Source organism: Aegilops tauschii, chromosome 6 (assembly GCF_002575655.3).
Source record: "Aegilops tauschii subsp. strangulata cultivar AL8/78 chromosome 6, Aet v6.0, whole genome shotgun sequence".
NCBI lineage: Eukaryota > Viridiplantae > Streptophyta > Magnoliopsida > Poales > Poaceae > Aegilops > Aegilops tauschii.
Genome location: NC_053040.3, coordinates 224,109,159 through 224,125,841, shown reverse-complemented (window position 1 = coordinate 224,125,841; position 16,683 = coordinate 224,109,159).

Here is a 16,683-nt window from a genome sequence, read left to right as displayed (position 1 = left end):
ATTACATGTATATCTAGACATCATCAGAACATTAAGGTAACACTCTTCCTTGTTGCTATGTAGCTTGGGATTGCATATTTAGTCATTCAGTACAATGCATGTTGCTATGTAGCCTTAGAAATATTAAATATGGCCCTAGTTAACCTACTGATAAATGGGTTACAGATATATTCAGTAAAATGTCTAGTTCGACGATTAATCCCTTATCAGCCCCCCAGGCTATATGGTACCAGCTACCGATATCCTAAACAGTGAGTACATATAAGCAATGCGATGAAACTAACCCCGATGGAAAACAACACTATTCTCAATATTGTCTTGTATGAGTACATATAAAGGCATGTTAAGCACAACACGCTAAACATCAACCAAATATATCCATGGTAGACAACATAATCTACAAATGATAGCTTCAGTGTGTAGTCTTATGCATGCTAGTTAAGCAAAACGAGAAGTGGAAAGGTGTGTTAACTGCATCGGGCATAACATTTAAAAACAAGCAAATAGTCATTCAAACTGGTATTGTGCAGGTCTAAAGTACACTAGTTACTGTTAAAAAATGAAAAGGCATGTTAACTGCAACATCCTTAACAGCAACCAAATATCGTAATTCATAGCAGTATTATTGAAACTGTTATTGATGAAATTGAACTGCACGGCAAATAGTTGCACATATAGAGCATCACATTGTGAAGAACTGAAATAAACAAGGCATAAGGCCATCTCTAGCCGATCCTTTGAAAGTTAACGGACTAAAACCCTTAGTGGATATATATATATATATACTCCAGCAATTTTTGGCCGTTTCTGGTCGATCCCCTACACTTAATGTTGTAAACTTCAATTTGATGAAGTTCAAAGCAGGTTCAACTGAAAGTAGCATGCATTCAAACCTAAACATAGATAGTTTTGCATAACCAAACATAAAACACAAATTTAAACTAAGCTAAACTACTTTCGGTCGAAGTGGAGGTCGAGCCAATCCTTCCTCGTCAGGTACGGTGTGCCGCGAGCCGGGTCCGGGCCGGTGTCGTCATCGGGGTCGTTGGAGAAGACACTCCTCAACTCCTTGACATCGATCTCCTCGTCCTCGTCGCCCACCTCAATGCCCTTCGCGCCGCCGTCCTCGCCGCCCTCGACCTAGTCATCGGAGGAGAGCATTATAACCTCGCCGCCCTCCACGCCGGCAAAGATCACCCGCTCCTCCTCCATGAGCTCCGGGTGCTACCGGCGGAGCTCTTGCATGTAGGCCTCCGCCTCGAGGCGCTCCCACGCCTCGCGGTCCTCCCGCGCCATAGCCGAGCTCACAACCCCTAGCTCTGGCGGAATGAGGTCGACCGGATGTGTGCCGAAGGGGAAATTGATCCTAGCTGTCGCGTCGTGGTACCGGACCTGCCAGCGGTCGTACTCAATGGCTGCAAGCACGGCCGTGTGGAAGCTATCGAGCCACCGGCGGGTGTGGGTCTCCCGATCCGTAATCTCGATCACCCACGTCCCCCACCGTAGCTGCCGGACCCTGAGGTAGGACCTCGTCGGCGGCCGGGCCCGAGGGAGGACAGGGAAGTCCTCGAACCGACGTAAGGGCGCGGCGGAGGGCAGATCGGGCGACCGGCGACGACAGATCGATAAAGAGCCTGCGGAGGACGACGAGGACACCTCGGCGGCCACCTTGCCGTCGCAGGGCGAAGAGGCCGCTATAAACCTCTATTTGGCCATTGGCTCCTCGAGCTCCACGGCACACAGGCAGAGGTTGAGGATGGAGGCGGCGGCGATGGCGGCGACCTACCAATGGTTTCGACCGAGGGAGGGGTGGTGTGTGTCTGTGTGAGTGGAGGTTTTGGGGAGTGTGTGGTGTGTGTGGAGGGGGCAAGGTGGTATTTGAGGAAATATCGCGGCAACTGAAACTTTTACTAGGCGGGACTAACAAGGCAAGGCTACTAAAAATTTGGATCAAGGGCGAGCAGATATTTTTGAGATTGCGAGGGATTCAGAGGCAGGAGTAAAATGTCGGGGCAACTGGAAATTTGAATCAAGGGCGAGCAAATATTTTTGAGATTGCGAGGGATGCAGAGGCGGGAGTAACAAGGCAGGGCAACTGAAAATTTGAATCAACGGCGAGCATATATTTTTGTGATTGCGAGAGATGCAGAGGCGGGAGTAAAATGTCAGGGCTACTGAAAATTTGAATCAAGGGACTGAAGGAGAGCGGGAGTAACAGACATCTCACAAGGTCCGCACATACTAATCGTGTGCTATCAAACATTAAAACCTTCCAGGCGGTAGATATTTTTGAGATTATGAGGCAGTAGATATTTTCGAGACCGGGAGGCAAGCCTCATGGAGCCCAATCTACTGTGCTGATGTGAGGGACTGCAGGGCACGGGCGTGGGACATGATAGTCTGACCGAACCATGTTTGTTGCATACCCAATCGCAGACGGTTTCTACATCCAACTCGTGTGTTGTTTATAAGTTTGGCAAAAAGAATAACGCGGGAGAGGGTCAGAACATGAACACACTTGCATGTGGACCAAATATATGTATGAAAAGGGTGGTTTGATGTTCGAATACCCAATGCACAACCTTGATGTGGCATCTGTCACACAAAAGCACAGTATTGCTAGTCAGCCACCCCCTACGAACCCCACTTCGTGTCGGCGGTAAGGGAATCCTAGCTATGAATGCATGCCCCCAAGTAGCTAGGTCAGAAATCTCACCTTACCATAACACAAAACCTATAGGAGTCCATCATATATATATGGTCAAACTTCCCTTTCGCTTCCCGACAAAGATGGACCGTGTGCCGACCCACGAATGTGTGCTTGTGGCGAGAGACGGGTGAGACCACCACATGCGGGTGGTCCTACTATATGTATGAAAAGGGTGTGGTGTGTGATATTTAACTACCATTCACAACTTTGATGTGGCATGTGTGCCTCACAAATTAACTGGACTTCCCCGACCCCAAGGAGGTTGCAGGTAGCGCGAAGTAGTCCCCCCCCACACACACACACACGTCGAGGGGAGGGCATCTCACCAAGACGTACTGTAACACGGACCGAGCAGAATCCAACTTGGTCGTACAACCTCTCCCCGCTCGTTGTTGGTCAAAGTGATGGACGTCCACATGGCCCCGCAAAATGGGCTAGCTTGTCGTCGATAACCTCGCGAGGGAGTACTATATGAATACAACCCACTCTGTGCATGTGGCCCAAGTATGTATATGGAAGTGGTGTGTGTGGTGTTTGAATACCCAATGCATAAATTTGATGTGGCACCATGCTTTGGAACCGTAAAATCCCCACACCGAGCGAGGGTTCACGACGCGTAGCATGCGCTCAAACTTAATTAGGCTTGGAATGGGTCGACCTACTATACGGTACCTCAAAGCAAAGAAGAAGAATCCACCCTGGTAACCTTTCTCGTCATTCGTCGAAATGATGGACGTCCACGCGGGCCCACGAATATATAGGCTTGCCGCCCATAACCAAGCGAGTGAGAGTGTGTCCAAAGACAACCATTATAGCATGCGTGTGTCCCGAACATATTTATGGAGGTGTGTGATACATGCATATGTGTTTAATACCCGACCCAATGCACAACATTGATGTGGTGCATGCGTTGAAAATCGCAGAGGTCCCCACACAAAGCACGAGGTCATTCATGGCGTGTTGTGTGCTCGCCCCCCCCCTTCGATCCAGTAGGATGGATTCATGTGTACAGATGCACTATTATATATGTGTAATCTCAATTCATGATCTATATCAAGACCAAACAAAAAATTAATCCCCTCCTGAGTCAAATTAGTTAACCTCTCTCGCGCTGTCGGTGCAAGTGATGGACCAAGCTGGTCACCCCCCCCCCTTCGACACGTACTATATATACACCTAGTAACACAACCCTACAATAATTAATCCTCCTTGTTCATCAAACGTACCTCTCTCTCGCTGGGTCAAAGTGTTGGACGACGAACTCGCGGGCCCAACACAGAAGCGAAGCGTATGTCGCACGCGAGTGATCATCCTATATAGGACTACGTACCACCGTCTGCATGTGGCCCAAAGAGGTGTTTGTGATGTTTGAATACGCAATGCACAACTTTGATGTGGCACCACGTATATAGGAAACCAAAAAGTCCCCACAGAGAGTGCGAAGTTCATGATGCGTCGTATGTGCTATATGTACGCCCCCATTCGACGCGTGGTATATATGTACTTCTACTGTATAGCACAAACCAAAAAAAAGAATCATTCCTTGATGATCAAATTAACCTCTCTCCCGTTGGGTCAAAGTGATAGAGGACAACCCAGGAAATGTTCGGAACAGAGAACTTTCTCTAATCCAACGCCGTATTCTCCGAAGATTGAGGAACAAGAGGAGATCCATTAAAAGAAATCTTTCTCGGAGAGAAAATCTAAACAGTAACATCAAATCACAAACTACACGAAAGTTGTCATGCCCACGGATGGAAGCGCCACACGCGAGTGAGTTCCTATATATAAGGCAACCACCGCATGCATGGTATTGCGTGATGTTTGAATACCAATATAATGTACAACTTTCATGTGGCACCTGCCTCGGGAACCAGAAAGTCCCCACATGGACCGAGGTTATGACACGCATATATATAGAGTATTCATGTTGCCCCCTCTTTGACATGTACATACTCCTATACCGTGCATATACGTAACACAAACCAAAAAAGAACCATCCTTGTTGGTCAAATTAACCTCTCTCTCGTTGTACGTTTAACTGGTCGACGACGACCTCCTTGGCCCACAGAGAGAGGCACACGCGAGTGATGTCATAGGACAAAACCACCGCGTGCATGCGCCCGTGTGTTATGTGATGTTTGAATACCCAATCCACAACTTTGACGTGGCACATGGTTCGCAAACCGGAAATGCACTACACCATGATGCGTGTAGCCCCCTCACTTCAAGCCGGTGGGAGTGTGTACGCATGTGCTCGAACTTTGATATGGAATCCCACCATGATCCACACCACACACATGCAAAGATGAATCCACCTCTTGGTCCAATGCCTCTAGTTGTCAGTGGAAACTGAAAACCTTTGCGGGCTAACGATAACCGCACGAGGGAGAGTGTCCGAAAGGACCACCAATGCATGCATGTGGCCCGAACATTATGTATGAATGCTTTAAATAACCAATTCACGACTTTGATGTGGCATATATGACTCACAAAATGATCAATAATCCCACAGGGAGGTTCACGACTCGTCGGACCCCTCCCCCCCCCCCCAAACACACACACACAGACACACACATCCCGCACCACCACAGCCACTCTGAGGCATGTAAAACTTTTTCTGTAGTGAACATGTGACCAAAGGCGGAGTGTCGTGTTAAAATTAAAAAACAGACATCATTCGACCGTTTTTATACATTGATTGATTTCCTAGGGATTTAATGTGCAAAAATCAAATTTGAGCTACATGTGCGCCAAAATGGATTGCAAAATCATATGTGTCCCTGGGTGCATGTTTCCCTGTGCAAGAGATTTCAAAATATTGAGAATATATAGTTTTAAAATTCAGTAAATCCAAAACTTAGTTGAAATTCATGAAACTTATCGTGGTGTCATATATGGACACCAGTAGACTGTGTGCAACGCCCACGATGCGGCTATATCTCCCACGTGTCGAGGCACGACTTAGAGGCATCACCGCATAGTGGTTTGTTCGCAAGAAGGGTCATCTTCACACAATCCCATGTAATGAACAAGAATGGGATAAAGAGTTGGCTTACAATCGCCACTTCACACAATACATGAATATGATTCATACATCATCCAAAATACAAACATATAGACCGACTACGGTCAAAATCCAGATGAAAATAAGATAACCCCAAATGCTAGATCCCCGATCGTCCCAACTGGGCTCCACTACTGATCATCAGGAAAAGACACATAGTAACGACCACGTTCCTCATCGAACTCCCACTTGAGATCGATCCCATCATCTGCACTGGCATCGTCCGCACCTGCAACTGTTTTGGTAGAATCTGTGAGTCACGGGAACTCAGCAATCTCACACCCGCGAGATCAAGACTACTTAAGCTTATAGGAAAGGATGGTGTAATGAGGTGGAGCTGCAGCGGCAATAAGCATATATGGTGGCTAACTTGCGCAAATGAGAGCGAGAAGAGAAGCAACGGAACGGTCGTCATCTAGCAATGACCAAGAAGTGATCCTGAACTCCTACTTACGTCATACATAACTCAGACCGTGTTCACTTCCCGGGCCCCGCCGAGAAGAGACCATCACGGCTACTCACACAGTTGACGTATTTTAATTGGGTCAAGTGACAAGTTCTCTACAATCGGACATTAACAAATTCCCATCTGCCTCATAACCGCGGGCACGGCTTTCGAAAGATAATACCCTGCAGGGGTGTCCCAACTTAGCCCATCATAAGCTCTCACGATCAACGAAGGATAAACCTTCTCCCGGAAAGACCCGATCAGTCTCGGAATCCCGGTTTACAAGACATTTCGACAATGGTAAAACAAGACCAGCAAAGCCGCCCGAATGTGCCGACAAATCCCGATAGGAGCTGCACATATCTCGTTCTCAGGGCACACTGGATAAGTCAAGCTACGAGTAAAACCAGACCTCGAGTTTCCCCGAGGTGGCCCCGCAGGCTGCTCGGTTCGGACCAACACTCGAAGGAGCACTGACCCGGGGGTTTAAAATAAAGATGACCCTCGGGCTCGCGAAAACCCGGGGGAAAAAGGCTTAGGTGGCAAATGGTAAAACCAAGGTTGGGCCTTGCTGGAGGAGTTTTATTCAAGGCAAACTATCAAGGGGGTCCCATAAATCACCCGACCGCGTAAGGAACGCAAACTCAAGGAACATAATCCCGGTATAACAGAAACTAGGGCTGCAAGAGTGGAACAAAACACCAGGCATAAGGCCGAGCCTTCCACCCTTTACCAAATATATATAGATGCATTAATTAAATAAGAGATATTGTGATATCCCAACATATCCATGTTCCAACATGGAACAAACTTCAACTTCACCTGCAACTAGCAACGCTATAAGAAGGGCTGAGCAAAAGCGGTAACTTAGCCAAACAACGGTTTGCTAGGAAAGGAAGATTAGAGGCTGACATGGAAATATGGGAGGCATGATATAGCAAATGATAGGTAGCGCAGCATGGCAATAGAGCGAACAACTAGCAAAGCAAAGATAGAAGTGATTTCGAGGGATGGTCATCTTGCCTGCAAGGTTCTCAGAGTTGTCGAAAGCTTGATCCTCGTAAGCGTACTCAACAGGTTCCTCGTTCACGAACTCGTCTTCCGGCTCTACCCAAGACAAGAACACAAGCAACGGAACCACAATCAATCACGAGAAATGCACAAGCAACATGATGCAAAACATGTATGATATGCGAGATATGATATGTGATGCATATGCGTGCTCCGGAAGGAAAAAGATGAACAAGGCAGTAACTTGGCAAACCAAGCATGCCACTGGAAAGATGAGATGATTTCGGTCGAAATCGATATAAAGATCACCGGAAACGGATGCACGGTTTGCAAATGGCAAGCAAAACAAGAATGACACGAATCTGCGATTAACAGCATGATAGCACTTAAAATGCAACAAGCAACAAAGCTACCGCACTCCAACATAGCAGAAAAGTATATGGCAGTAATCTACAGGAGATGCTTGACAAAAGATGAACACTGAGCTACGGCTAGTTCACAACATAACAAGCTTAAACAAGCACGGCAAAAGTGCAAAAGATAACAGGATCACAGACTTAGTGAAATTACTGGACATGGCAGAAAACAGCATCAGGTAGCAATGTTCAGAGCACAAAATCAACATGCTACGGGAACTTAACATGGCAAAACAAGGCATGGCAGTATTCTACTAAATGCATATGACAAAAGTCCCTTACTGACCATAAGCCAAAAAGGACAAGAAGATATGATGGCAAGTATGTAAACATAGCAAGTTTCGTTATCAGGTTTCAGACTTAGCAGAAAACAGAGCATGGCAGAAACAACTATATGAAGGCATGTTGGTGAGCTTGATGCACTCACTACAGAGCAATGCATTACAAAACAAGCATATCTACAGCAAGATGGCATGTTTATGAAGCTATCCATGGCAAGAGCAAATACGTAGCATGTATTGATCAACTACAATAAGCTTGGCAAAAATGAATATCATGTTAAGAATCTGCCAGAAATATTTTATAGCAAAAGTAGAGCAAGATTGAGTCATGCTATGGCACTCCATAATTTCAAACAAGGGCAGGAATGGATAACTTACAACTATAGCTACAAAACATCCTTATTGAACATCTCGAAAATATGCATGGATCTCTCTGTAGCATCAAGTTTACATGGCAGCAAAATAACAGCAGACAAAGACAATCACAGTCCCTGAAATCAGAAACATTACGGAGCCTAGTTTGCATGCTTGTGCTAGTCACCACAGAGATCACAAAAATACATGGCATACACCACTGGAACGTTGGCATGGCATACAACAAAACACATGTAGAGCTCATGCCCATAAGATGCACAGATTAAATGATACAAAAATGACAAATCTCCAAGTTCTGTTAAGAACCAGCAGATAACAGCAACTAGCCCTATTTCAACAGAGATTTGGGCATCAAGATGACCTCTAATGAACATGGTGCAATTGAATAAAATGTAGAGCATCACGAGACGAACAATTTGACATATTACACGCGCGAAACGAAGCTACATGCAAGGAGTTATGCACTGTTGAACAGGGGTATATTCTGTAAAATATCAATGACTTAGCAAAAACGGGGGGTCTCGGGTCAACCTTCCGTTGACCCAGATCGGATCGGCGAAGGAGCTCGGGCTCGGGCTCCCGTGGCCGGCGATGGAGGGCGGCCGGAGCTGCGGGAGGAGGACGGCGAGGGGAGGACGCGGTGCCGGAGGGAGGCGGCGTTGCCGCGGCGGCGGGCGGTGGCGCGCGGCGGCGCCGGCGGGCGGGCACGCCGGCGAGGCGACGGCGGCGGCCGGTCGGCGAGGTGGCGAGGCGGCGAGGCGGCGGCGCGGACGCGGAGGCGGGCGGCGGCTCGGGCCCAGGAGGGCCGCGGACGGGCCGGCGGGCCGCGGCAGCGCGGGGACGGCGGCGGTGACATGTCGGCGCGGGATTGGTCGGTGGGCGGTGGTGGACGCGTCCGGCTCCGCCCGGACGTGTCCGGCGGCGGAGAGGGAGCGGGTCTAGGGTTTCATTTGCGTTTGTATACGGGAGGTCTCACATATTTATAGGTACAGGGAGCTAGGAGGCTCCAAATGAGGTGTGGTTTTCGCCCACACGATCGTGATCGAACGACCTACAGCATGGAAGAGAGTTTGGTGGGTTTTGGGCTGGTTTTGAGAGGGGTTTTGCTGCAACACACAAATGGCCTTTGCGGATGCCCGGTTAACCGTTGGAGTACCAAACGACCTCCAAATGGAATGAAACTTGACCGGTGGTCTCCGGGTGGTATACTAAGGCCACTTGACAAGCCTCGGTCCATTCCGAGAATGTTTGACACCCGCTCACGAAAAAAAACAAAAGGGATGCGCCGGAGGAGATAGGAGCGCCGGATTGCAAAACGGACAACAGGGAAAATGTCCGGATGCATGAGACGAACACGTATGCAAATGCAATGCACATAATGACATGATATGAAATGCATGACATGAACAAAATGCAAAACGAAAGACAAAACCCGACCACGGAGGGAATATCATAACACATAGCCAAAAATGGCAAGAGTCGGAGTTACAAATATGGAAAGTTACATGCGGGGTGTTACACTATGATATTGTATTTTTTCGTCAACGAGACCCGTTTTGATATAATCTTCTTACAAATGGGAGATTATTAAAAACTGGCAACCAATATCTCATACAGATTATTTATTCGGACCGTGTGCGTTAGACCGTGCCATGCTTCAGTTAAGCAGTAAAGCGGTAGAATGAATCATCAATAAACCAAAAAATATATGTGCTGCCACACGCCCCGTGTGCCGTGCGAGCAGGCGTGAGTTGACGAGACGCATGCGGGCAGTCCGCCGCGCAGGCATACTAAGAGGCGTGCGTGCAGGTGTGCGTATTGACGGGAGGCGTGCGAGTAGCTGTGTGAAGTGATGGTAGGAATAGCAGAAGTCCTCCGCGCAGGATCACCGGGAGGCGAGACAGCTTTTGACCACCGCCTGCCTCGTTCCCATTGGTCCGTATAAATTGCGCGCCCAAGCCATCGGCCATAATAGGTGGCCGCACCCCCGGTCCATAGTGGTCACCAATGTCTGGACTCTGGAGTGTATGAGGATGCCGCCGAAGCGCCCCATTGGAGGGAGTGGCGACGCTGAGGCTGGTGAAGCACCCGCGCAACGCGTGAAGCTGGGCACAGAGGCTGCCATCGCTGCCGACGAGGTCTCACAAAGGCAGCAGCACAACCTTGACTTCGTCGGCGCCATCGTGCCCCACCCCAGCTGGAGTCAGAGGTCAACAACAACTCTGGCAACGACTGCGACTTTGACAGAAAACCGGTTAGTCATCTATATACCCATTTGCGCGGCCAGAAGCGGCCACGTACCCCCTGGACCCGAGGAAACAGTAGAATCTCCGGCAGACCGCATCAGCGTTCTCCCGGACGGAATCCTTGGGGAGATCATCTCCCTTCTTCCCACCAAGGATGGCTGCCGCACACAAGTCCTTGCATCTCAGTGGCGCGTCGCGCCTCTTAATCTCGACTGTCGTCAGCTATCTGTCGATGATGATTCTGAACTCCCCGGAGCCATCATCTCCTCCCACCAGGGCTCCTTTCAACGCAACTGCATCCCAACATGCTACCTGCTGGACAAACCCTGCATGATGGCCGCCTCGCTGACATCCCGTCAATTCGATAAACTCTAGCAGCTTGAGTTCTACCATTACTACAGCGATAGGTTACCACCAATAGCTGCATATGTGCCCTCACCACCGATGCCCATCTCATGGTTTTCCTCCTCTCTCCACACCGCCACCTTGACCTGGTGCCATCTAGCAGACAATCTGGTACAAATGCTTCGACTGCCACTGCTGAAAAAACTTGCGCTTGTGTTGGTTCATCTGTCGGAGGCCTCACTGCACAGCATCATCCACTCCAGCTGCCCTGCACTGGAGCGTTTGGTGCTTGTTTTTGGAGCAGGAATCGATATCCCTTGTCTCAAAATAAAGTTGCCTCACCATGTAAGCATTGGAATTAGTTTTGAAGGATAGAAGCTCATCATCAAAGATGCCCCTGCACTTCAAAGGTTGGTCCTTGATTGTTGTTATAAACCTTCACAAATAACTATGGTCTCTGTGCCTAAACTAGAGACCTTGGGTGCAATTCGTGATCCGTTTAAATGGTTCGAGATGGTGTTTGCCTCCACACCTATTGAGGTACTGTATATTATTCACGTACACTTTTGTAATTTGCATTTCTCATTTGTGCGCATAAGTTAAGTATCATCTCGGAGTACACTTTCAGTGCTAATATTATGTACTATGCTCAATGAAGCGCTTGTCCATCCTATCAGTGGTAGTGGATTCTGTCAAGACCTTATATATCAGTATATGGTGTTTTGATCTCAACATCATTATTGCATTGCTGCAATGCTTTCCATGTCTGGAGAATTTGTATATAAAGGTGATGATTTCACGCACATTGAAAGCCCATATATAATGTACTATAATTAATCGTTCAGCTATCACTCTTTCAACATAATCTTTTTTAGACATTAACTGTTTTCAATCTTCATCTCTATTTAGGCAACAACACATGGAGAAAAAGGTGTAACCAATCGATGGTTGATGAAGCACGGGGATTTTCTCAAATCTCATGACATTCGTTTGAAGACAGTAACGCCAGAACGATATTCATCCAACAGTGCAAACACTAGCTTTGTCACATTCTTCATGTTGAATGCGAGGGCATATTGTCCATGAGGATTAAGTTTTTGAACAAGAAATTACTCACGGCTGCAAGTGTTGAAGAGCATAAAAAGAAGTTTCAGGTTGACATAAGGGCTTCTGATCGTGTTCGGCTTCTATTTACAACAACTTGTGGTCATCATGGAGTAGTAGAATTATTGTGCTGGGATCTTGATTTTTATGGATCAGACTGATCCATTTGATTGTAACTCCCGAAACTTTGGTTCACGGCTGCAAGTGTCAGTGTCCTGTTCAATCCGGGTTATGTGTAAACCTAATGAACAATTAATCCTCGTGCTTTTGTACCTTTTGTAAGCTGGAGTTAGACATTGTTGCCCTTTTCAACTAGGGTTTGACCCACATTTTCTTTCATACTGGGCGTCTGTGTTCCTATAGGTACTACCTCTGTCGTGGTTTATTCTTTATTGGCCCCCTTCGTATTTTGTACTACCAAACTTTGACCTTAGATTTAACTAAGAATATATTAATGCATGTCATCGAAAATAATATTGTTGGACGGCTATTCCCGACTATGTTCATATGCTATATGCAATAATTAACTCTAGTACACACATAGTCGCACATGAATTAACTCTACTAACTGTTTGTGTTATATTTTCTCATCGCAACAGTTCATCCGAGTGGGTTGTTTGCCGCGTATCACATACATCTTGTTTACCAAATCGTTTGTGTTTCTTTGGCTCATCGCAAACAGTTCATCTATGTGAACTGTCTGCCGCATATCACACACATCTTGTTAAGTTGAACCATTTCTGTTGTGTTCCCTAATTGAAAACAGTTTGTCCGAGTGAACCGTATGCCGTATATCACACACACTTGATCTGGCTGACCGTTTCTGTTGCATTCTCTAATAGAAAACAGTTCATCGGAGCGAACTGTATGCCGTATATCATACACACATTGATATGGTTGCCCGTTTCTGTTGTTCTGTCTAATCGCAAACAGTTTGTATGGATCAACCGTATGCCCCTCATCGCACACGTAACTAAAATCTGAACCGGGTTTGATGTCTCCGCCTTCACAAACGTTTTGCATCTTTTTTCACGGTTTTTTACATCCCCGTATGCGATTAATGCATCGCACACAGTTTTGCCGAAGGGTCTTTGATCGTAGTGTCGCATTAGCAGCATCATGCAGTAGTGTGGGGTCGTCTGCCAGCAGACGGTAAAGGCTTTTGCCGTCCGTGAACCTGTCCTTTGCCCTGATTCCTGTAGTGAAATGTCAATGCTACAAAAGAAAAGAATATATGATGAATATGATAGGTAGCATTCCACAACAAAGAAATATGTTTAAGCTACTTTATCATGATGATTTTTATGAGAAAAAGTTGTTGTTATGATGCTAGGAAAAGTGATCGAAATTATCATTGATCAAACTTATGCACTATGCTAGCATTCAAACTTCATAAATTACTTTGTTTATCATTCACCTACTCGAGGACGAATAGGAATTAAGCTTGGGGATGCTGATGCGTCTCCAACGTATCTATAATTTATGAAGTATTCATGCCATGTTTACAATAATTTTATATGGTTTGGTATGATTTGAGAGGAACTAACCTGGACTGACAGTTGTTTTCAGCAGAACTACCATGGTGTTGTTTTTGTTCAGAAATCAAAGTTCTCCAAATGCAACGAAACTTTTTAACGATTTTTTTGGAACAAAGGAGGCACTAGAAGCTTCGTGGGAGGGTCATAAGAGCCACGAGGCGGCCACAACCCACCAAGGCACGCTAGTCCAGCCCCCCCCCCCCCCCCCCCCGCGCGCGCCCCAGGCGTGCCCTAGTGTATCATGGGCCCCTCGTGGCCCATCTTCGCGTATTCCAACGCCAAAAAATCATATAAATAGAGAAATCATTAGAAATAAACCTAGATCAAGAGTTCCGCCGACGCAAGCCTCTATAGCCACGAAAACCAATCTAGACCCAGTTCTGGCACCCTGTCGAAGGGGGAAATCATCACCGATTACCATCTTCATCATCCCGGCGGCCACCATGATGAGGAGGGAGTAGTCCACCCTCGGGGCTGAGGGTTTGTACCAATAGCTATGTGTTCAATCTCTCTCTCTCTCTCTCGTGTTCTTGAGATGTCACAATCTTGATGTATCGCAGGCTTTGTTAATATAGTTGGATCATATGGTGTTTTCCCCTCTCTATCTTGTTGTAAATTGAGTTTTCCCTTTGAGGTTTCGTTCTTATCGGATTGAATACTTTTATGGATTTGAGAACACTTTATGTATGTCTTGCTATGCATACCCATAGCGACAATGGGGTATCATATTGATTCAGTTGATATATGTTTTGGCATCCAACTCGCGGATTCCCGAGGTGACATTGAGGTAATCTATGCATAGGGGTTGATGCACGTTCTTGTCTTTGTTTCTCCGGTGGAAATCTTGGGGCACTCTTTGAGGTTCTTTGTGTTGGATTGAATATTATGAATCTGAAATTATTTGGTGTTATCCTAGTACGAACTCTTGATAGATCGATCGGAAAGGATAACTTGGTGTTATTTTAGTACGAACTCTGGATAGATCGATCGGAAAGTATAACTTGGTGTTATTTTAGTACGAACTCTTGGATAGATCGATCGGAAAGAATTGCTTCAAGGTGGTTTCGTACCCTACCAACAATTTCTTCTTATGTTCTCTACTAGATAGGAACTTTGGAGTGATTCTTCATCGCACGTTGCGGGATAGTTATATGATCCAATTATATTAGCATTGTTGAGAGATTGCACTAGCGAAAGTGCGGACCCTAGGCCTCATTTTCATGAATTGCAATGCCGTTTGTGCTCTGTTTTCTCAATTGCTACCTTGTTGTTTTTTATTGTTACTATTACAAAAATCAATATCTACTATCCATATTACACTTGTATCACCATCACTTCGCCGAACTAGTGCACCTATACAATTTACCATTGTATTTGGTCTGTCGGGGACACAAGAGACTTTTTGTTATTTGGTTGCAGGGTTGTTTGAGAGAGACCATCTTCATCCTATGCCTCCCACAGATTGATAAACCTTAGGTCATCCACTTGAGGGAAATTGTTGCTGTCCTAAAAAATTCTGTGCTTGGAGGCGCAACACGAGTCTACAAGAACAAGTTGTGTAGTAGACATCAGACACCCGTGTGCTCATCAAAAGCAATGCACCATTTCCAATTGGAGTAGATCACAATTCCAAAGGGCTTCAAAAAGATCGGTCTTGGGACCTGATGGACAGAGAATTCTCCTAGTGAGCTGTCAAAAGTTCTTTTCCAAATCATCTCCGGAGGGAGAGAGGGTCCAGCCACAATCTGAACCATGCCAATGAACAATTCTTGCTGCTGAAACACAGGAGGTTGATCAAGAACAATGGTTAAGAGGTTCTCAGTTGAGCCGGCTTCTGAATCTCCACCTGCTGTATTTGCTGCTCCACCGAAGCAAAGCCCTCTAGCTGATCAATGACAATGCAGACTTGTTCCTGCTCTGGTTGAATTTCTGGCCCATTGACCTCAGGCTCCTCGCCCCAAATAACATGTCCCCAGTTACCATCTGCATTGTCTTGCACTGGAGGCTCTGGAGCCAGTTAAGGAACATCATTCCATCCCAGATCAGGATAGGGAGGGAGAACAAACGGCAGATTATTTGGAATAAGATTCCCAGGCAGTGGATGTGGGTTCCCGTCTAAGGGCATTGGATATTCACCATTGGGCATTTGATCAGCAAAATCTGCCCCTAATACATAACATGCAGTAGTCCACGATACACGTGCCCTCCCCATTCTGCATAATCTCCAAAAACCACATCTCTAGGCACCAGAGATGTGTCCGAGAAGCTACCCTAGACCAAAGTCCTCACAAGATATGGGTCCTCACTGTCCCAAGAAAGAAATTTGCCAAAAGTCCCCACTGCTTGAAAAATAAATTCAGGTGTACGATAATCCAAAGGAATACCAATGAACATTATCCATCCTGTGCGAAAACCATGAACCCCCTTGAAACTGTCCCCTCATCACGTTTCATGAATCTCACAAATCGATCGTTACCAAGAGGAAAAGGAGCATGCTAGATAAAAGAGTAGCGTACGGTTGCATCCCTAACTTGGCACAGACCAACGCCACGGAACCATGGTTGAGCAGAACGGACCAGAATACCTCTGCCTTGCAGGAACTCCACAATCTCCCCTCGAACAGGGCCCTTGGCGCCATTGGGGGGCGCAGACATGACCTGGACCACCATGTAGTCTTCATGGCGCCGTCGTGGCCGAGTCGCAGGCATGATGAAGGTGCGTGGCTGACGAAGAGGGCCATCGTCAATGATGTGGTGGCCGGTCGGACCAAATCGCTCCAGGTCGAGCTCGTAGTTCGCCATGGGGATGGGGTTCTGTTTAGCTTGGAGATGGAATCGGAGCCGGAGAGTTGGGGTTTTCGTTGGGGGAAGAACTCTGGGGCTTTGGCAGGGATGAAGTGACCAGGTAGTCTATCCCATAACCAAAGCACTATTCCCCGTGAAGGCAGGTGATTCTGAGAAAATCGAATATTGTTGCCGAGAAATTGGCCTCCATGCCAATCTGTGTGTGTGCGTGAAATCATTGCAGTCCTTCATGTGGTGACCCTGGCGTGAGCAAGCCGAGCAGACTGCTCGCATTCCACAAGCCGATGACAGGTGGCCCTACTGGGAGCAAAAAAGGATGCGGTCCACCATGTCATCGA